General features: G+C 42.4%; 35 non-coding genes across 35 annotated transcripts; all 35 read right to left on the bottom strand.

The window, feature by feature from the left end:
* Positions 1–365: 365 nt before the first annotated feature.
* LOC140024393 (5S ribosomal RNA) lies at positions 366–484 on the bottom strand. The gene has a single exon (XR_011828366.1). It is a non-coding gene; the product is annotated as a 5S ribosomal RNA (ribosomal RNA).
* Positions 485–900: 416 nt separating this feature from the next.
* LOC140021991 (5S ribosomal RNA) lies at positions 901–1,019 on the bottom strand. The gene has a single exon (XR_011825973.1). It is a non-coding gene; the product is annotated as a 5S ribosomal RNA (ribosomal RNA).
* Positions 1,020–1,435: 416 nt separating this feature from the next.
* Positions 1,436–1,554, bottom strand: LOC140023356 (5S ribosomal RNA). The gene has a single exon (XR_011827325.1). It is a non-coding gene; the product is annotated as a 5S ribosomal RNA (ribosomal RNA).
* A 415-nt stretch (positions 1,555–1,969) lies between these two features.
* Positions 1,970–2,088, bottom strand: LOC140032592 (5S ribosomal RNA). Its single transcript, XR_011836518.1, has one exon. It is a non-coding gene; the product is annotated as a 5S ribosomal RNA (ribosomal RNA).
* Positions 2,089–2,503: 415 nt separating this feature from the next.
* On the bottom strand, positions 2,504–2,622 carry LOC140032654 (5S ribosomal RNA). The gene has a single exon (XR_011836579.1). It is a non-coding gene; the product is annotated as a 5S ribosomal RNA (ribosomal RNA).
* A 417-nt stretch (positions 2,623–3,039) lies between these two features.
* On the bottom strand, positions 3,040–3,158 carry LOC140024897 (5S ribosomal RNA). The gene has a single exon (XR_011828873.1). It is a non-coding gene; the product is annotated as a 5S ribosomal RNA (ribosomal RNA).
* Positions 3,159–3,574: 416 nt separating this feature from the next.
* LOC140023976 (5S ribosomal RNA) lies at positions 3,575–3,693 on the bottom strand. The gene has a single exon (XR_011827942.1). It is a non-coding gene; the product is annotated as a 5S ribosomal RNA (ribosomal RNA).
* A 416-nt stretch (positions 3,694–4,109) lies between these two features.
* On the bottom strand, positions 4,110–4,228 carry LOC140023355 (5S ribosomal RNA). Its single transcript, XR_011827324.1, has one exon. It is a non-coding gene; the product is annotated as a 5S ribosomal RNA (ribosomal RNA).
* A 415-nt stretch (positions 4,229–4,643) lies between these two features.
* On the bottom strand, positions 4,644–4,762 carry LOC140023710 (5S ribosomal RNA). Its single transcript, XR_011827678.1, has one exon. It is a non-coding gene; the product is annotated as a 5S ribosomal RNA (ribosomal RNA).
* A 415-nt stretch (positions 4,763–5,177) lies between these two features.
* LOC140023507 (5S ribosomal RNA) lies at positions 5,178–5,296 on the bottom strand. Its single transcript, XR_011827475.1, has one exon. It is a non-coding gene; the product is annotated as a 5S ribosomal RNA (ribosomal RNA).
* Positions 5,297–5,710: 414 nt separating this feature from the next.
* Positions 5,711–5,829, bottom strand: LOC140024131 (5S ribosomal RNA). The gene has a single exon (XR_011828103.1). It is a non-coding gene; the product is annotated as a 5S ribosomal RNA (ribosomal RNA).
* A 414-nt stretch (positions 5,830–6,243) lies between these two features.
* LOC140024599 (5S ribosomal RNA) lies at positions 6,244–6,362 on the bottom strand. The gene has a single exon (XR_011828575.1). It is a non-coding gene; the product is annotated as a 5S ribosomal RNA (ribosomal RNA).
* A 416-nt stretch (positions 6,363–6,778) lies between these two features.
* On the bottom strand, positions 6,779–6,897 carry LOC140024391 (5S ribosomal RNA). Its single transcript, XR_011828364.1, has one exon. It is a non-coding gene; the product is annotated as a 5S ribosomal RNA (ribosomal RNA).
* Positions 6,898–7,313: 416 nt separating this feature from the next.
* Positions 7,314–7,432, bottom strand: LOC140023642 (5S ribosomal RNA). The gene has a single exon (XR_011827611.1). It is a non-coding gene; the product is annotated as a 5S ribosomal RNA (ribosomal RNA).
* Positions 7,433–7,848: 416 nt separating this feature from the next.
* On the bottom strand, positions 7,849–7,967 carry LOC140022860 (5S ribosomal RNA). The gene has a single exon (XR_011826838.1). It is a non-coding gene; the product is annotated as a 5S ribosomal RNA (ribosomal RNA).
* Positions 7,968–8,384: 417 nt separating this feature from the next.
* On the bottom strand, positions 8,385–8,503 carry LOC140031977 (5S ribosomal RNA). The gene has a single exon (XR_011835902.1). It is a non-coding gene; the product is annotated as a 5S ribosomal RNA (ribosomal RNA).
* Positions 8,504–8,920: 417 nt separating this feature from the next.
* On the bottom strand, positions 8,921–9,039 carry LOC140032591 (5S ribosomal RNA). Its single transcript, XR_011836517.1, has one exon. It is a non-coding gene; the product is annotated as a 5S ribosomal RNA (ribosomal RNA).
* Positions 9,040–9,454: 415 nt separating this feature from the next.
* On the bottom strand, positions 9,455–9,573 carry LOC140023506 (5S ribosomal RNA). The gene has a single exon (XR_011827474.1). It is a non-coding gene; the product is annotated as a 5S ribosomal RNA (ribosomal RNA).
* A 414-nt stretch (positions 9,574–9,987) lies between these two features.
* On the bottom strand, positions 9,988–10,106 carry LOC140025055 (5S ribosomal RNA). The gene has a single exon (XR_011829032.1). It is a non-coding gene; the product is annotated as a 5S ribosomal RNA (ribosomal RNA).
* Positions 10,107–10,522: 416 nt separating this feature from the next.
* On the bottom strand, positions 10,523–10,641 carry LOC140025054 (5S ribosomal RNA). The gene has a single exon (XR_011829031.1). It is a non-coding gene; the product is annotated as a 5S ribosomal RNA (ribosomal RNA).
* Positions 10,642–11,056: 415 nt separating this feature from the next.
* LOC140032590 (5S ribosomal RNA) lies at positions 11,057–11,175 on the bottom strand. The gene has a single exon (XR_011836516.1). It is a non-coding gene; the product is annotated as a 5S ribosomal RNA (ribosomal RNA).
* A 415-nt stretch (positions 11,176–11,590) lies between these two features.
* Positions 11,591–11,709, bottom strand: LOC140032653 (5S ribosomal RNA). The gene has a single exon (XR_011836578.1). It is a non-coding gene; the product is annotated as a 5S ribosomal RNA (ribosomal RNA).
* A 416-nt stretch (positions 11,710–12,125) lies between these two features.
* On the bottom strand, positions 12,126–12,244 carry LOC140024896 (5S ribosomal RNA). Its single transcript, XR_011828872.1, has one exon. It is a non-coding gene; the product is annotated as a 5S ribosomal RNA (ribosomal RNA).
* A 416-nt stretch (positions 12,245–12,660) lies between these two features.
* LOC140024178 (5S ribosomal RNA) lies at positions 12,661–12,779 on the bottom strand. Its single transcript, XR_011828150.1, has one exon. It is a non-coding gene; the product is annotated as a 5S ribosomal RNA (ribosomal RNA).
* Positions 12,780–13,195: 416 nt separating this feature from the next.
* Positions 13,196–13,314, bottom strand: LOC140032651 (5S ribosomal RNA). The gene has a single exon (XR_011836576.1). It is a non-coding gene; the product is annotated as a 5S ribosomal RNA (ribosomal RNA).
* Positions 13,315–13,730: 416 nt separating this feature from the next.
* On the bottom strand, positions 13,731–13,849 carry LOC140024895 (5S ribosomal RNA). The gene has a single exon (XR_011828871.1). It is a non-coding gene; the product is annotated as a 5S ribosomal RNA (ribosomal RNA).
* A 416-nt stretch (positions 13,850–14,265) lies between these two features.
* Positions 14,266–14,384, bottom strand: LOC140024177 (5S ribosomal RNA). Its single transcript, XR_011828149.1, has one exon. It is a non-coding gene; the product is annotated as a 5S ribosomal RNA (ribosomal RNA).
* A 416-nt stretch (positions 14,385–14,800) lies between these two features.
* Positions 14,801–14,919, bottom strand: LOC140032650 (5S ribosomal RNA). The gene has a single exon (XR_011836575.1). It is a non-coding gene; the product is annotated as a 5S ribosomal RNA (ribosomal RNA).
* A 416-nt stretch (positions 14,920–15,335) lies between these two features.
* On the bottom strand, positions 15,336–15,454 carry LOC140024583 (5S ribosomal RNA). The gene has a single exon (XR_011828559.1). It is a non-coding gene; the product is annotated as a 5S ribosomal RNA (ribosomal RNA).
* Positions 15,455–15,870: 416 nt separating this feature from the next.
* Positions 15,871–15,989, bottom strand: LOC140022859 (5S ribosomal RNA). Its single transcript, XR_011826837.1, has one exon. It is a non-coding gene; the product is annotated as a 5S ribosomal RNA (ribosomal RNA).
* Positions 15,990–16,405: 416 nt separating this feature from the next.
* LOC140022858 (5S ribosomal RNA) lies at positions 16,406–16,524 on the bottom strand. Its single transcript, XR_011826836.1, has one exon. It is a non-coding gene; the product is annotated as a 5S ribosomal RNA (ribosomal RNA).
* A 416-nt stretch (positions 16,525–16,940) lies between these two features.
* On the bottom strand, positions 16,941–17,059 carry LOC140021990 (5S ribosomal RNA). Its single transcript, XR_011825972.1, has one exon. It is a non-coding gene; the product is annotated as a 5S ribosomal RNA (ribosomal RNA).
* Positions 17,060–17,474: 415 nt separating this feature from the next.
* Positions 17,475–17,593, bottom strand: LOC140023505 (5S ribosomal RNA). Its single transcript, XR_011827473.1, has one exon. It is a non-coding gene; the product is annotated as a 5S ribosomal RNA (ribosomal RNA).
* Positions 17,594–18,008: 415 nt separating this feature from the next.
* On the bottom strand, positions 18,009–18,127 carry LOC140024065 (5S ribosomal RNA). The gene has a single exon (XR_011828037.1). It is a non-coding gene; the product is annotated as a 5S ribosomal RNA (ribosomal RNA).
* A 416-nt stretch (positions 18,128–18,543) lies between these two features.
* Positions 18,544–18,662, bottom strand: LOC140023618 (5S ribosomal RNA). Its single transcript, XR_011827587.1, has one exon. It is a non-coding gene; the product is annotated as a 5S ribosomal RNA (ribosomal RNA).
* Positions 18,663–18,719: the final 57 nt, after the last annotated feature.

Raw genomic sequence — 18,719 nt, 5'->3', positions numbered from 1 at the left:
TGTGGCTTTTCTAGACCGAAATTCATTTTAAGCGTCAATTCAAGCATTTTCCTATTATCCTTTTATTTATTTGCTTTCATATTTTTTTTTGTTATTGATTTGCCCCCTTTTTTTTTCCATCATCCCGCAACTCTAAATTATCATGAAATCAATCCTTCACCCTTGCACTGATACATTTGCGCCGACAAATTTGAGCGACGATCCGGGCTTTGATCGAGCCGTACCGTTCCTGATTTGTCTCGCGCCTTCAGATCCTCCTTCACGCTTCGACAAGAAGCAAAATATTAAGCAATCGTTCCGACGGAGCTAAATTACTACAGGATAAAGAACGAATAGGAAATTTGGATTTCGAAACAAAAAAGAGAGGGGTGCAACACGAGGACTTCCCAGGGGGTCACCAATCCAAGTACTACTCTCGCCCAAACACGCTTAATTTAGAAGTTCTGATGGGATCCGGTGCATTAGTGCTGGTATGATCGCACCCGCCATATTCCTTTCGCTTCATTCTTTTAAACTACCCCGTCCTGCGAATCAGTGTGGCTTTTCTAGACCGAAATTCATTTTAAGCGTCAATTCAAGTATTTTCCTATTATCCTTTTATTTATTTGCTTTCATATTATTTTTTGTTATTGATTTGCACCCTATTTTTTTCCATCATCCCGCAACTCTAAATTATCATGAAATCAATCCTTCACGCTTGCGGTGTTACATTTGCGCCGACAAATTTGAGCGACTATCCGGGCTTTGATCGAGCCGTACCGTTCCTGATTTGTCTCGCGCCTTCAGATCCTCCTTCACGCTTCGACAAGAAGCAAAATATTAAGCAATCGTTCCGACGGAGCTAAATTACTACAGGATAAAGAACGAATAGGAAATTTGGATTTCGAAACAAAAAAGCGAGGGATGCAACACGAGGACTTCCCAGGGGGTCACCAATCCAAGTACTACTCTCGCCCAAACACGCTTAATTTCGAAGTTCTGATGGGATCCGGTGCATTAGTGCTGGTATGATCGCATCCGCCATATTCCTTTCGCTTTATTCTTTTAAACTACCCCGTCCTGCGAAGCAGTGTGGCTTTTCTAGACCGAAATTCATTTTAAGCGTCAATTCAAGCATTTTCCTATTATCCTTTTATTTATTTGCTTTCATATTTTTTTTTGTTATTGATTTGCCCCCTTTTTTTTTCCATCATCCCGCAACTTTAAATTATCATGAAATCAATCCTTCACGCTTGCGCTGATACATTTGCGCCGACAAATTTGAGCGACGATCCGGGCTTTGATCGAGCCGTACCGTTCCTGATTTGTCTCGCGCCTTCAGATCCTCCTTCACGCTTCGACAAGAAGCAAAATATTAAGCAATCGTTCCGACGGAGCTAAATTACTACAGGATAAAGAACGAATAGAAAATTTGAATTTCGAAACAAAAAAGAGAGGGGTGCAACAAGAGGAATTCCCAGGGGGTCACCCATCCTAGCACTACGCTCGCCCAAGCAAGCTTAACTTCGGAGTTCTGATGGGATCCGGTGCATTAGTGCTGGTATGATCGCACCCGCCATGTTCCTTTCGCTTTATTCTTTTAAACTACCCCGTCCTGCGAAGCAGTGTGGCTTTTCTAGACCGAAATTCATTTTGAGCGTCAATTCAAGCATTTTTCTCTTATCGTTTTGTTTATTGCTTTCATATTTTTTTTTGTTATTGATTTGCACCCTGTTTTTTTCCCTCATCGCGCAACAATAAATTGTCATGAAATCAATCCATCACGCTAGCGCTGATACATTTGCGCCGACAAATTTGAGCGATGATCCGGGCTTTGATCGAGCCGTACCGTTCCTGATTTCTCTCGCGCCTTCAGATCCTCCTTCACGCTTCGACAAGAAGCAAAATATTAAGCAATCGTTCCGACGGAGCTAAATTACTACAGGATAAAGAACGAATAGAAAATTTGAATTTCGAAACAAAAAAGAGAGGGGTGCAACAAGAGGAATTCCCAGGGGGTCACCCATCCTAGCACTACTCTCGCCCAAGCATGCTTAACTTCGGAGTTCTGATGGGATCCGGTGCATTAGTGCTGGTATGATCGCACCCGCCATGTTCCTTTCGCTTTATTCTTTTAAACTACCCCGTCCTGCGAAGCAGTGTGGCTTTTCTAGACCGAAATTCATTTTAAGCGTCAATTCAAGCATTTTTCTCTTATTCTTTTGTTTATTGCTTTCATATTTTTTTTTGTTATTGATTTGCACCCTGTTTTTTTCCCTCATCGCGCAACAATAAATTGTCATGAAATCAATCCATCACGCTAGCGCTGATACATTTGCGCCGACAAATTTGAGCGATGATCCGGGCTTTGATCGAGCCGTACCGTTCCTGATTTCTCTCGCGCCTTCAGATCCGCCTTCATGCTTCGAGAAGAAGCAAAATATAAAGCAATCGTTCCGAAGGACCTAAATTACTACAGGATAAAGAACGAATAGAAAATTTGAATTTCGAAACAAAAAAGAGAGGGGGGCAACAAGAGGAATTCCCAGGGGGTCACCCATCCTAGTACTACTCTCGCCCAAGCATGCTTAACTTCGGAGTTCTGATGGGATCCGGTGCATTAGTGCTGGTTTGATCGCACCCGCCATGTTCCTTTCGCTTTATTCTTTTAAACTACCCCGTCCTGCGAAGCAGTGTGGCTTTTCTAGACCGAAATTCATTTTAAGCGTCAATTCAAGCATTTTCCTATTATCCTTTTATTTATTTGCTTTCATATTTTTTTTTTGTTATTGATTTGCCCCCTGTTTTTTTCCATCATCCCGCAACTCTAAATTATCATGAAATCAATCCTTCACGCTTGCGCTGATACATTTGCGCCGACAAATTTGAGCGACGATACGGGCTTTGATCGAGCCGTACCGTTCCTGATTTGTCTCGCGCCTTCAGATCCTCCTTCACGCTTCGACAAGAAGCAAAATATTAAGCAATCGTTCCGACGGAGCTAAATTACTACTGGATAAAGAACGAATAGGAAATTTGGATTTTGAAACAAAAAAGAGAGGGGTGCAACACGAGGACTTCCCAGGGGGTCACCAATCCAAGTACTACTCTCGCCCAAACACGCTTAATTTCGATGTTCTGATGGGATCCAGTGCATTAGTGCTGGTATGATCGCACCCGCCATATTCCTTTCGCTTTATTCTTTTAAACTACCCCGTCCTACGAAGCAGTGTGGCTTTTCTAGACCGAAATTCATTTTAAGCGTCAATTCAAGCATTTTCCTATTATCTTTTTTTTATTTGCTTTCATATTTTTTTTTTGTTATTGATTTGCCCCCTGTTTTTTTCCATCATCCCGCAACTCTAAATTATCATGAAATCAATCCTTCACGCTTGCGCTGATACATTTGCGCCGACAAATTTGAGCGACGATCCGGGCTTTGATCGAGCCGTACCGTTCCTGATTTGTCTCGCGCCTTCAGATCCTCCTTCACGCTTAGACAAGAAGCAAAATATTAAGCAATCGTTCCGACAGAGCTAAATTACTACAGGATAAATAACGAATAGGAAATTTGGATTTCAAAACAAAAAAGAGAGGGGTGCAACACGAGGACTTCCCAGGGGGTCACCAATCCAAGTACTACTCTCGCCCAAACACGCTTAATTTCGAAGTTCTGATGGGATCCGGTGCATTAGTGCTGGTATGATCGCATCCGCCATATTCCTTTCGCTTTATTCTTTTAAACTACCCCGTCCTGCGAAGCAGTGTGGCTTTTCTAGACCGAAATTCATTTTAAGCGTCAATTCAAGCATTTTCCTATTATCCTTTTATTTATTTGCTTTCATATTTTTTTTTGTTATTGATTTGCCCCCTTTTTTTTTCCATCATCCCGCAACTTTAAATTATCATGAAATCAATCCTTCACGCTTGCGCTGATACATTTGCGCCGACAAATTTGAGCGACGATCCGGGCTTTGATCGAGCCGTACCGTTCCTGATTTGTCTCGCGCCTTCAGATCCTCCTTCACGCTTCGACAAGAAGCAAAATATTAAGCAATCGTTCCGACGGAGCTAAATTACTACAGGATAAAGAACGAATAGAAAATTCGAATTTCGAAACAAAAAAGAGAGGGGTGCAACAAGAGGAATTCCCAGGGGGTCACCCATCCTAGCACTACGCTCGCCCAAGCAAGCTTAACTTCGGAGTTCTGATGGGATCCGGTGCATTAGTGCTGGTATGATCGCACCCGCCATGTTCCTTTCGCTTTATTCTTTTAAACTACCCCGTCCTGCGAAGCAGTGTGGCTTTTCTAGACCGAAATTCATTTTGAGCGTCAATTCAAGCATTTTTCTCTTATCGTTTTGTTTATTGCTTTCATATTTTTTTTTGTTATTGATTTGCACCCTGTTTTTTTCCCTCATCGCGCAACAATAAATTGTCATGAAATCAATCCATCACGCTAGCGCTGATACATTTGCGCCGACAAATTTGAGCGATGATCCGGGCTTTGATCGAGCCGTACCGTTCCTTATTTCTCTCGCGCCTTCAGATCCTCCTTCACGCTTCGACAAGAAGCAAAATATTAAGCAATCGTTCCGACGGAGCTAAATTACTACAGGATAAAGAACGAATAGAAAATTTGAATTTCGAAACAAAAAAGAGAGGGGTGCAACAAGAGGAATTCCCAGGGGGTCACCCATCCTAGCAATACTCTCGCCCAAGCATGCTTAACTTCGGAGTTCTGATGGGATCCGGTGCATTAGTGCTGGTATGATCGCACCCGCCATGTTCCTTTCGCTTTATTCTTTTAAACTACCCCGTCCTGCGAAGCAGTGTGGCTTTTCTAGACCGAAATTCATTTTAAGCGTCAATTCAAGCATTTTTCTCTTATTCTTTTGTTTATTGCTTTCATATTTTTTTTTGTTATTGATTTGCACCCTGTTTTTTTCCCTCATCGCGCAACAATAAATTGTCATGAAATCAATCCATCACGCTAGCGCTGATACATTTGCGCCGACAAATTTGAGCGATGATCCGGGCTTTGATCGAGCCGTACCGTTCCTGATTTCTCTCGCGCCTTCAGATCCGCCTTCATGCTTCGAGAAGAAGCAAAATATAAAGCAATCGTTCCGAAGGACCTAATTTACTACAAGATAAAGAACGAATAGAAAATTTGAATTTCGAAACAAAAAAGAAAGGGGTGCAACAAGAGGAATTCCCAGGGGGTCACCCATCCTAATACTGCTCACGCCCAAGCACGCTTAACTTCGGAGTTCTGATGGGATACGGTGCATTAGTGCTGGTATGATCGCACCCACAACGTTCCTTTCGCTTTATTCTTTTAAACTACCCCGTCCAGCGAAGCAGTGTGGCTTTTCTAGACCGGAATTCATTTTAAGCGTCAATTGAAGCATTTTCCTCTTATCCTTTTATTTATTTACTTTATATTTTTTTTGTTATTGATTTGCACCCTGTTTTTTTCCATCATCCCGCAACTCTAAATTATCATGAAATCGATCATTCACGCTTGCGGTGATACATTTGCGCCGACAAATTTGAGCGACGATCCGGGCTTTGATCGAGCCGTACCGTTCCTGATTTGTCTCGCGCCTTCAGATCCTACTTCACGCTTCGACAAGAAGCAAAATATTAAGCAATCGTTCCGACGGAGCTAAATTACTACAGGATAAAGAACGAATAGGAAATTTGGATTTCGAAACAAAAAAGAGAGGGGTGCAACACGAGGACTTCCCAGGGGGTCACCCATCCTAATACTGCTTACGCCCAAGCACGCTTAACTTCGGAGTTCTGATGGGATACGGTGCATTAGTGTTGGTATGATCGCACCCACAACGTTCCTTTCGCTTTATTCTTTTAAACTACCCTGTCCTGCGAAGCAGTGTGGCTTTTCTAGACCGGAATTCATTTTAAGCGTCAATTGAAGTATTTTCCTCTTATCCTTTTATTTATTTACTTTATATATTTTTTGTTATTGATTTGCACCCTATTTTTTTCCATCATCCCGCAACTCTAAATTATCATGAAATCAATCCTTCACGCTTGCGGTGATACATTTGCGCCGACAAATTTGAGCGACGATCCGGGCTTTGATCGAGCCGTACCGTTCTTGATTTGTCTCGCGCCTTCAGATCCTCCTTCACGCTTCGACAAGAAGCAAAATATTAAGCAATCGTTCCGACGGAGCTAAATTACTACAGGATAAAGAACGAATAGGAAATTTGGATTTCGAAACAAAAAAGAGAGGGGTGCAACACGAGGACTTCCCAGGGGGTCACCAATCCAAGTACTACTCTCGCCCAAACACGCTTAATTTCGATGTTCAGATGGGATCCGGTGCATTAGTGCTGGTATGATCGCACCCGCCATATTCCTTTCGCTTTATTCTTTTAAACTACCCCGTCCTGCGAAGCAGTGTGGCTTTTCTAGACCGAAATTCATTTTAAGCGTCAATTCAAGCATTTTCCTATTATCCTTTTATTTATTTGCTTTCATATTTTTTTTTGTTATTGATTTGCCCCCTTTTTTTTTCCATCATCCCGCAACTCTAAATTATCATGAAATCAATCCTTCACCCTTGCACTGATACATTTGCGCCGACAAATTTGAGCGACGATCCGGGCTTTGATCGAGCCGTACCGTTCCTGATTTGTCTCGCGCCTTCAGATCCTCCTTCACGCTTCGACAAGAAGCAAAATATTAAGCAATCGTTCCGACGGAGCTAAATTACTACAGGATAAAGAACGAATAGGAAATTTGGATTTCGAAACAAAAAAGAGAGGGGTGCAACACGAGGACTTCCCAGGGGGTCACCAATCCAAGTACTACTCTCGCCCAAACACGCTTAATTTAGAAGTTCTGATGGGATCCGGTGCATTAGTGCTGGTATGATCGCACCCGCCATATTCCTTTCGCTTCATTCTTTTAAACTACCCCGTCCTGCGAATCAGTGTGGCTTTTCTAGACCGAAATTCATTTTAAGCGTCAATTCAAGTATTTTCCTATTATCCTTTTATTTATTTGCTTTCATATTATTTTTTGTTATTGATTTGCACCCTGTTTTTTTCCATCATCCCGCAACTCTAAATTATCATGAAATCAATCCTTCACGCTTGCGGTGTTACATTTGCGCCGACAAATTTGAGCGACTATCCGGGCTTTGATCGAGCCGTACCGTTCCTGATTTGTCTCGCGCCTTCAGATCCTCCTTCACGCTTCGACAAGAAGCAAAATATTAAGCAATCGTTCCGACGGAGCTAAATTACTACAGGATAAAGAACGAATAGGAAATTTGGATTTCGAAACAAAAAAGCGAGGGATGCAACACGAGGACTTCCCAGGGGGTCACCAATCCAAGTACTACTCTCGCCCAAACACGCTTAATTTCGAAGTTCTGATGGGATCCGGTGCATTAGTGCTGGTATGATCGCACCCGCCATATTCCTTTCACTTTATTCTTTTAAACTACCCCGTCCTGCGAAGCAGTGTAGCTTTTCTAGACCGAAATTCATTTTAAGCGTCAATTCAAGCATTTTCCTATTATCCTTTTATTTATTTGCTTTCATATTTTTTTTGGTTATTGATTTGCCCCCTGTTTTTTTCCATCATCCCGCAACTCTAAATTATCATGAAATCAATCCTTCACGCTTGCGCTGATACATTTGCGCCGACAAATTTGAGCGACGATCCGGGCTTTGATCGAGCCGTACCGTTCCTGATTTGTCTCGCGCCTTCAGATCCTCCTTCACGCTTCGACAAGAAGCAAAATATTAAGCAATCGTTCCGACGGAGCTAAATTACTACAGGATAAAGAACGAATAGGAAATTTGGATTTCGAAACAAAAAAGAGAGGGGTGCAACACGAGGACTTCCCAGGGGGTCACCAATCCAAGTACTACTCTCGCCCAAACACGCTTAATTTCGAAGTTCTGATGGGATCCGGTGCATTAGTGCTGGTATGATCGCACCCGCCATATTCCTTTCGCTTTATTCTTTTAAACTACCCCGTCCTGCGAAGCAGTGTGGCTTTTCTAGACCGAAATTCATTTTAAGCGTCAATTCAAGCATTTTCCTATTATCCTTTTATTTATTTTCTTTCATATTTTTTTTTTATTATTGATTTGCCCCCTGTTTTTTTCCATCATCCCGCAACTCTAAATTATCATGAAATCAATCCTTCACGCTTGCGCTGATACATTTGCGCCGACAAATTTGAGCGACGATCCGGGCTTTGATCGAGCCATACCGTTCCTGATTTGTCTCGCGCCTTCAGATCCTCCTTCACGCTTCGACAAGAAGCAAAATATTAAGCAATCGTTCCGACGGACCTAAATTACTACAGGATAAAGAACGAATAGAAAATTTGAATTTCGAAACAAAAAAGAAAGGGGTGCAACAAGAGGAATTCCCAGGGGGTCACCCATCCTAGTACTACTCTCGCCCAAGCATGCTTAACTTCGGAGTTCTGATGGGATCCGGTGCATTAGTGCTGGTATGATCGCACCCGCCATGTTCCTTTCGCTTTATTCTTTTAAACTACCCCGTCCTGCGAAGCAGTGTTGCTTTTCTAGACCGAAATTCATTTTAAGCGTCAATTCAAGCATTTTCCTATTATCCTTTTATTTATTTTCTTTCATATTTTTTTTTTGTTATCGATTTGCCCCCTGTTTTTTTCCATCATCCCGCAACTCTAAATTATCATGAAATCAATCCTTCACGCTTGCGCTGATACATTTGCGCCGACAAATTTGAGCGACGATCCGGGCTTTGATCGAGCCATACCGTTCCTGATTTGTCTCGCGCCTTCAGATCCTCCTTCACGCTTCGACAAGAAGCAAAATATTAAGCAATCGTTCCGACGGAGCTAAATTACTACAGGATAAAGAACGAATAGAAAATTTGAATTTCGAAACAAAAAAGAGAGGGGTGCAACAAGAGGAATTCCCAGGGGGTCACCCATCCTAGCACTACTCTCGCCCAAGCATGCTTAACTTCGGAGTTCTGATGGGATCCGGTGCATTAGTGCTGGTATGATCGCACCCGCCATGTTCCTTTCGCTTTATTCTTTTAAACTACCCCGTCCTGCGAAGCAGTGTGGCTTTTCTAGACCGAAATTCATTTTAAGCGTCAATTCAAGCATTTTTCTCCTATCCTTTTGTTTATTGCTTTCATATTTTTTTTTGTTATTGATTTGCACCCTGTTTTTTTCCCTCATCGCGCAACAATAAATTGTCATGAAATCAATCCATCACGCTAGCGCTGATACATTTGCGCCGACAAATTTGAGCGATGATCCGGGCTTTGATCGAGCCGTACCGTTCCTGATTTCTCTCGCGCCTTCAGATCCGCCTTCATGCTTCGAGAAGAAGCAAAATATAAAGCAATCGTTCCGAAGGACCTAAATTACTACAAGATAAAGAACGAATAGAAAATTTGAATTTCGAAACAAAAAAGAAAGGGGTGCAACAAGAGGAATTCCCAGGGGGTCACCCATCCTAATACTGCTCACGCCCAAGCACGCTTAACTTCGGAGTTCTGATGGGATACGGTGCATTAGTGCTGGTATGATCGCACCCACAACATTCCTTTCGCTTTATTCTTTTAAACTACCCCGTCCAGCGAAGCAGTGTGGCTTTTCTAGACCGGAATTCATTTTAAGCGTCAATTGAAGCATTTTCCTCTTATTCTTTTATTTATTTACTTTATATTTTTTTTGTTATTGATTTGCACCCTGTTTTTTTCCATCATCCCGCAACTCTAAATTATCATGAAATCAATCCTTCACGCTTGCGGTGATACATTTGCGCCGACAAATTTGAGCGACGATCCGGGCTTTGATCGAGCCGTACCGTTCCTGATTTGTCTCGCGCCTTCAGATCCTCCTTCACGCTTCGACAAGAAGCAAAATATTAAGCAATCGTTCCGACGGAGCTAAATTACTACAGGATAAAGAACGAATAGGAAATTTGGATTTCGAAACAAAAAAGAGAGGGGTGCAACACGAGGACTTCCCAGGGGGTCACCAATCCAAGTACTACTTTCGCCCAAACACGCTTAATTTCGATGTTCAGATGGGATCCGGTGCATTAGTGCTGGTATGATCGCACCCGCCATATTCCTTTCGCTTTATTCTTTTAAACTACCCCGTCCTGCGAAGCAGTGTGGCTTTTCTAGACCGAAATTCATTTTAAGCGTCAATTCAAGCATTTTCCTATTATCCTTTTATTTATTTGCTTTCATATTTTTTTTTGTTATTGATTTGCACCCTGTTTTTTTCCATCATCCCGCAACTCTAAATTATCATGAAATCAATCCTTCACGCTTGCGGTGATACATTTGCGCCGACAAATTTGAGCGACGATCCGGGCTTTGATCGAGCCGTACCGTTCCTGATTTGTCTCGCGCCTTCAGATCCTCCTTCACGCTTCGACAAGAAGCAAAATATTAAGCAATCGTTCCGACGGAGCTAAATTACTACAGGATAAAGAACGAATAGGAAATTTGGATTTCGAAACAAAAAAGAGAGGGGTGCAACACGAGGACTTCCCAGGGGGTCACCAATCCAAGTACTACTTTCGCCCAAACACGCTTAATTTCGATGTTCAGATGGGATCCGGTGCATTAGTGCTGGTATGATCGCACCCGCCATGTTCCTTTCGCTTTATTCTTTTAAACTACCCCGTCCTGCGAAGCAGTGTGGCTTTTCTAGACCGAAATTCATTTTGAGCGTCAATTCAAGCATTTTTCTCTTATCGTTTTGTTTATTGCTTTCATATTTTTTTTTGTTATTGATTTGCACCCTGTTTTTTTCCCTCATCGCGCAACAATAAATTGTCATGAAATCAATCCATCACGCTAGCGCTGATACATTTGCGCCGACAAATTTGAGCGATGATCCGGGCTTTGATCGAGCCGTACCGTTCCTGATTTCTCTCGCGCCTTCAGATCCTCCTTCACGCTTCGACAAGAAGCAAAATATTAAGCAATCGTTCCGACGGAGCTAAATTACTACAGGATAAAGAACGAATAGAAAATTTGAATTTCGAAACAAAAAAGAGAGGGGTGCAACAAGAGGAATTCCCAGGGGGTCACCCATCCTAGCACTACTCTCGCCCAAGCATGCTTAACTTCGGAGTTCTGATGGGATCCGGTGCATTAGTGCTGGTATGATCGCACCCGCCATGTTCCTTTCGCTTTATTCTTTTAAACTACCCCGTCCTGCGAAGCAGTGTGGCTTTTCTAGACCGAAATTCATTTTAAGCGTCAATTCAAGCATTTTTCTCTTATTCTTTTGTTTATTGCTTTCATATTTTTTTTTGTTATTGATTTGCACCCTGTTTTTTTCCCTCATCGCGCAACAATAAATTGTCATGAAATCAATCCATCACGCTAGCGCTGATACATTTGCGCCGACAAATTTGAGCGATGATCCGGGCTTTGATCGAGCCGTACCGTTCCTGATTTGTCTCGCGCCTTCAGATCCGCCTTCATGCTTCGAGAAGAAGCAAAATATAAAGCAATCGTTCCGAAGGACCTAAATTACTACAGGATAAAGAACGAATAGAAAATTTGAATTTCGAAACAAAAAAGAGAGGGGGGCAACAAGAGGAATTCCCAGGGGGTCACCCATCCTAGTACTACTCTCGCCCAAGCATGCTTAACTTCGGAGTTCTGATGGGATCCGGTGCATTAGTGCTGGTTTGATCGCACCCGCCATGTTCCTTTCGCTTTATTCTTTTAAACTACCCCGTCCTGCGAAGCAGTGTGGCTTTTCTAGACCGAAATTCATTTTAAGCGTCAATTCAAGCATTTTCCTATTATCCTTTTATTTATTTGCTTTCATATTTTTTTTTTGTTATTGATTTGCGCCTGTTTTTTTCCATCATCCCGCAACTCTAAATTATCATGAAATCAATCCTTCACGCTTGCGCTGATACATTTGCGCCGACAAATTTGAGCGACGATCCGGGCTTTGATCGAGCCGTACCGTTCCTGATTTGTCTCGCGCCTTCAGATCCTCCTTCACGCTTCGACAAGAAGCAAAATATTAAGCAATCGTTCCGACGGAGCTAAATTACTACTGGATAAAGAACGAATAGGAAATTTGGATTTTGAAACAAAAAAGAGAGGGGTGCAACACGAGGACTTCCCAGGGGGTCACCAATCCAAGTACTACTCTCGCCCAAACACGCTTAATTTCGATGTTCTGATGGGATCCAGTGCATTAGTGCTGGTATGATCGCACCCGCCATATTCCTTTCGCTTTATTCTTTTAAACTACCCCGTCCTACGAAGCAGTGTGGCTTTTCTAGACCGAAATTCATTTTAAGCGTCAATTCAAGCATTTTCCTATTATCTTTTTTTTATTTGCTTTCATATTTTTTTTTTGTTATTGATTTGCCCCCAGTTTTTTTCCATCATCCCGCAACTCTAAATTATCATGAAATCAATCCTTCACGCTTGCGCTGATACATTTGCGCCGACAAATTTGAGCGACGATCCGGGCTTTGATCGAGCCGTACCGTTCCTGATTTGTCTCGCGCCTTCAGATCATCCTTCACGCTTCGACAAGAAGCAAAATATTAAGCAATCGTTCCGACAGAGCTAAATTACTACAGGATAAAGAACGAATAGGAAATTTGGATTTCGAAACAAAAAAGAGAGGGGTGCAACACGAGGACTTCCCAGGGGGTCAGCAATCCAAGTACTACTCTCGCCCAAACACGCTTAATTTCGAAGTTCTGATGGGATCCGGTGCATTAGTGCTGGTATGATCGCACCCGCCATATTCCTTTCGCTTTATTCTTTTAAACTACCCCGTCCTGCGAAGCAGTGTGGCTTTTCTAGACCGAAATTCATTTTAAGCGTCAATTCAAGCATTTTCCTATTATCCTTTTATTTATTTGCTTTCATATTTTTTTTTGTTATTGATTTGCCCCCTGTTTTTTTCCATCATCCCGCAATTCTAAATTATCATGAAATCAATCCTTCACGCTTGCGCTGATACATTTGCGCCGACAAATTTGAGCGACGATCCGGGCTTTGATCGAGCCGTACCGTTCCTGAATTGTCTCGCGCCTTCAGATCCGCCTTCATGCTTCGAGAAGAAGCAAAATATAAAGCAATCGTTCCGAAGGACCTAAATTACTACAGGATAAAGAACGAATAGAAAATTTGAATTTCGAAACAAAAAAGAGAGGGGGGCAACAAGAGGAATTCCCAGGGGGTCACCCATCCTAGTACTACTCTCGCCCAAGCATGCTTAACTTCGGAGTTCTGATGGGATCCGGTGCATTAGTGCTGGTTTGATCGCACCCGCCATGTTCCTTTCGCTTTATTCTTTTAAACTACCCCGTCCTGCGAAGCAGTGTGGCTTTTCTAGACCGAAATTCATTTTAAGCGTCAATTCAAGCATTTTCCTATTATCCTTTTATTTATTTGCTTTCATATTTTTTTTTTGTTATTGATTTGCGCCTGTTTTTTTCCATCATCCCGCAACTCTAAATTATCATGAAATCAATCCTTCACGCTTGCGCTGATACATTTGCGCCGACAAATTTGAGCGACGATCCGGGCTTTGATCGAGCCGTACCGTTCCTGATTTGTCTCGCGCCTTCAGATCCTCCTTCACGCTTCGACAAGAAGCAAAATATTAAGCAATCGTTCCGACGGAGCTAAATTACTACTGGATAAAGAACGAATAGGAAATTTGGATTTTGAAACAAAAAAGAGAGGGGTGCAACACGAGGACTTCCCAGGGGGTCACCAATCCAAGTACTACTCTCGCCCAAACACGCTTAATTTCGATGTTCTGATGGGATCCAGTGCATTAGTGCTGGTATGATCGCACCCGCCATATTCCTTTCGCTTTATTCTTTTAAACTACCCCGTCCTACGAAGCAGTGTGGCTTTTCTAGACCGAAATTCATTTTAAGCGTCAATTCAAGCATTTTCCTATTATCTTTTTTTTATTTGCTTTCATATTTTTTTTTTGTTATTGATTTGCCCCCAGTTTTTTTCCATCATCCCGCAACTCTAAATTATCATGAAATCAATCCTTCACGCTTGCGCTGATACATTTGCGCCGACAAATTTGAGCGACGATCCGGGCTTTGATCGAGCCGTACCGTTCCTGATTTGTCTCGCGCCTTCAGATCATCCTTCACGCTTCGACAAGAAGCAAAATATTAAGCAATCGTTCCGACAGAGCTAAATTACTACAGGATAAAGAACGAATAGGAAATTTGGATTTCGAAACAAAAAAGAGAGGGGTGCAACACGAGGACTTCCCAGGGGGTCAGCAATCCAAGTACTACTCTCGCCCAAACACGCTTAATTTCGAAGTTCTGATGGGATCCGGTGCATTAGTGCTGGTATGATCGCACCCGCCATATTCCTTTCGCTTTATTCTTTTAAACTACCCCGTCCTGCGAAGCAGTGTGGCTTTTCTAGACCGAAATTCATTTTAAGCGTCAATTCAAGCATTTTCCTATTATCCTTTTATTTATTTGCTTTCATATTTTTTTTTGTTATTGATTTGCCCCCTGTTTTTTTCCATCATCCCGCAATTCTAAATTATCATGAAATCAATCCTTCACGCTTGCGCTGATACATTTGCGCCGACAAATTTGAGCGACGATCCGGGCTTTGATCGAGCCGTACCGTTCCTGAATTGTCTCGCGCCTTCAGATCCGCCTTCATGCTTCGAGAAGAAGCAAAATATAAAGCAATCGTTCCGAAGGACCTAAATTACTACAGGATAAAGAACGAATAGAAAATTTGAATTTCGAAACAAAAAAGAGAGGGGGGCAACAAGAGGAATTCCCAGGGGGTCACCCATCCTAGTACTACTCTCGCCCAAGCATGCTTAACTTCGGAGTTCTGATGGGATCCGGTGCATTAGTGCTGGTTTGATCGCACCCGCCATGTTCCTTTCGCTTTATTCTTTTAAACTACCCCGTCCTGCGAAGCAGTGTGGCTTTTCTAGACCGAAATTCATTTTAAGCGTCAATTCAAGCATTTTCCTATTATCCTTTTATTTATTTGCTTTCATATTTTTTTTTTGTTATTGATTTGCGCCTGTTTTTTTCCATCATCCCGCAACTCTAAATTATCATGAAATCAATCCTTCACGCTTGCGCTGATACATTTGCGCCGACAAATTTGAGCGACGATCCGGGCTTTGATCGAGCCGTACCGTTCCTGATTTGTCTCGCGCCTTCAGATCCTCCTTCACGCTTCGACAAGAAGCAAAATATTAAGCAATCGTTCCGACGGAGCTAAATTACTACTGGATAAAGAACGAATAGGAAATTTGGATTTTGAAACAAAAAAGAGAGGGGTGCAACACGAGGACTTCCCAGGGGGTCACCAATCCAAGTACTACTCTCGCCCAAACACGCTTAATTTCGATGTTCTGATGGGATCCGGTGCATTAGTGCTGGTATGATCGCACCCGCCATATTCCTTTCGCTTTATTCTTTTAAACTACCCCGTCCTACGAAGCAGTGTGGCTTTTCTAGACCGAAATTCATTTTAAGCGTCAATTCAAGCATTTTCCTATTATCTTTTTTTTATTTGCTTTCATATTTTTTTTTTGTTATTGATTTGCCCCCAGTTTTTTTCCATCATCCCGCAACTCTAAATTATCATGAAATCAATCCTTCACGCTTGCGCTGATACATTTGCGCCGACAAATTTGAGCGACGATCCGGGCTTTGATCGAGCCGTACCGTTCCTGATTTGTCTCGCGCCTTCAGATCCTCCTTCACGCTTAGACAAGAAGCAAAATATTAAGCAATCGTTCCGACAGAGCTAAATTACTACAGGATAAAGAACGAATAGGAAATTTGGATTTCAAAACAAAAAAGAGAGGGGTGCAACACGAGGACTTCCCAGGGGGTCACCAATCCAAGTACTACTCTCGCCCAAACACGCTTAATTTCGAAGTTCTGATGGGATCCGGTGCATTAGTGCTGGTATGATCGCACCCGCCATATTCCTTTCGCTTTATTCTTTTAAACTACCCCGTCCTGCGAAGCAGTGTGGCTTTTCTAGACCGAAATTCATTTTAAGCGTCAATTCAAGCATTTTCCTATTATCCTTTTATTTATTTGCTTTCATATTTTTTTTTGTTATTGATTTGCCCCCTTTTTTTTTCCATCATCCCGCAACTTTAAATTATCATGAAATCAATCCTTCACGCTTGCGCTGATACATTTGCGCCGACAAATTTGAGCGACGATCCGGGCTTTGATCGAGCCGTACCGTTCCTGATTTGTCTCGCGCCTTCAGATCCTCCTTCACGCTTCGACAAGAAGCAAAATATTAAGCAATCGTTCCGACAGAGCTAAATTACTACAGGATAAAGAACGAATAGGAAATTTGGATTTCGAAACAAAAAAGAGAGGGGTGCAACACGAGGACTTCCCAGGGGGTCACCAATCCAAGTACTACTCTCGCCCAAACACGCTTAATTTCGAAGTTCTGATGGGATCCGGTGCATTAGTGCTGGTATGATCGCACCCGCCATATTCCTTTCGCTTTATTCTTTTAAACTACCCCGTCCTGCGAAGCAGTGTGGCTTTTCTAGACCGAAATTCATTTTAAGCGTCAATTCAAGCATTTTCCTATTATCCTTTTATTTATTTTCTTTCATATTTTTTTTTGTTATTGATTTGCCCCCTGTTTTTTTCCATCATCCCGCAACTCTAAATTATCATGAAATCAATCCTTCACGCTTGCGCTGATACATTTGCGCCGACAAATTTGAGCGACGATCCGGGATTTGATCGAGCCGTACCGTTCCTGATTTGTCTCGCGCCTTCAGATCCTCCTTCACGCTTCGACAAGAAGCAAAATATTAAGCAAACGTTCCGACGGAGCTAAATTACTACAGGATAAAGAACGAATAGAAAATTTGAATTTCGAAACAAAAAAGAGAGGGGTGCAACAAGAGGAATTCCCAGTGGGTCACCCATCCTAGCACTACTCTCGCCCAAGCATGCTTAACTTCGGAGTTCTGATGGGATCCGGTGCATTAGTGCTGGTATGATCGCACCCGCCATGTTCCTTTCGCTTTATTCTTTTAAACTACCCCGTCCTGCGAAGCAGTGTGGCTTTTCTAGACCGAAATTCATTTTAAGCGTCAATTCAAGCATTTTTCTCTTATCCTTTTGTTTATTGCTTTCATATTTTTTTTTGTTATTGATTTGCACCCTGTTTTTTTCCCTCATCGCGCAACAATAAATTGTCATGAAATCAATCCATCACGCTAGCGCTGATACATTTGCGCCGACAAATTTGAGCGATGATCCGGGCTGTGATCGAGCCGTACCGTTCCTGATTTCTCTCGCGCCTTCAGATCCGCCTTCATGCTTCGAGAAGAAGCAAAATATAAAGCAATCGTTCCGAAGGACCTAAATTACTACAAGATAAAGAACGAATAGAAAATTTGAATTTCGAAACAAAAAAGAAAGGGGTGCAACAAGAGGAATTCCCAGGGGGTCACCCATCCTAATACTGCTCACGCCCAAGCACGCTTAACTTCGGAGTTCTGATGGGATACGGTGCATTAGTGCTGGTATGATCGCACCCACAACGTTCCTTACGCTTTATTCTTTTAAACTACCTTGTCCAGCGAAGCAGTGTGGCTTTTCTAGACCGGAATTCATTTTAAGCGTCAATTGAAGCATTTTCCTTTTATCCTTTTATTTATTTACTTTATATATATTTTTTTTATTGATTTGCACCCTGTTTTTTTCCATCATCCCGCAACTTTAAATTATCATGAAATCAATCATTCACGCTTGCGGTGATACATTTGCGCCGACAAATTTGAGCGACGATCCGGGCTTTGATCGAGCCGTACCGTTCCTGATTTGTCTCGCGCTTTCAGATCCTCCTTCACGCTTCGACAAGAAGCAAAATATTAAGCAATCGTTCCGACAGAGCTAAATTACTATAGGATAAAGAACGAATAGGAAATTTGGATTTCGAAACAAAAAAGAGAGGGGTGCAACACGAGGACTTCCCAGGGGGTCACCAATCCAAGTACTACTCTCGCCCAAACACGCTTAATTTCGAAGTTCTGATGGGATCCGGTGCATTAGTGCTGGTATGCTCGCACCCGCCATATTCCTTTCGCTTTATTCTTTTACACTACCCCGTCCTGCGAAGCCGTGTTGCTTTTCTAGACCGAAATTCATTTTAAGCGTTAATTCAAGCATTTTCCTATTATCCTTTTATTTATTTGCTTTCATATTTTTTTTTGTTATTGATTTGCCCCCTATTTTTTTCCATCATCCCGCAACTCTAAATTATCGTGAAATCAATCCTTCACGCTTGCGCTGATACATTTGCGCCGACAAATTTGAGCGACGATCTGGGCTTTGATCGAGCCGTACCGTTCCTGATTTGTCTCGCGCCTTCAGATCCGCCTTCATGCTTCGAGAAGAAGCAAAATATAAAGCAATCGTTCCGAAGGACCTAAATTACTACAGGATAAAGAACGAATAGAAAATTTGAATTTTGAAACAAAAAAGAGAGGGGTGCAACAAGAGGAATTCCCAGGGGGTCACCCATCCTAATACTGCTCACGCCCAAGCACGCTTAACTTCGGAGTTCTGATGGGATACGGTGCGTTAGTGCTGGTATGATCGCACCCACAACGTTCCTTTCGCTTTATTCTTTTAAACTACCCCGTCCAGCGAAGCAGTGTGGC

The sequence above is a fragment of the Coffea arabica genome, chromosome 11e, assembly GCF_036785885.1.
Source record: "Coffea arabica cultivar ET-39 chromosome 11e, Coffea Arabica ET-39 HiFi, whole genome shotgun sequence".
Lineage (NCBI taxonomy): Eukaryota > Viridiplantae > Streptophyta > Magnoliopsida > Gentianales > Rubiaceae > Coffea > Coffea arabica.
The sequence above is the reverse complement of the archived record's forward strand: the minus strand, read 5'-3'. Positions and strand labels throughout refer to the sequence as shown.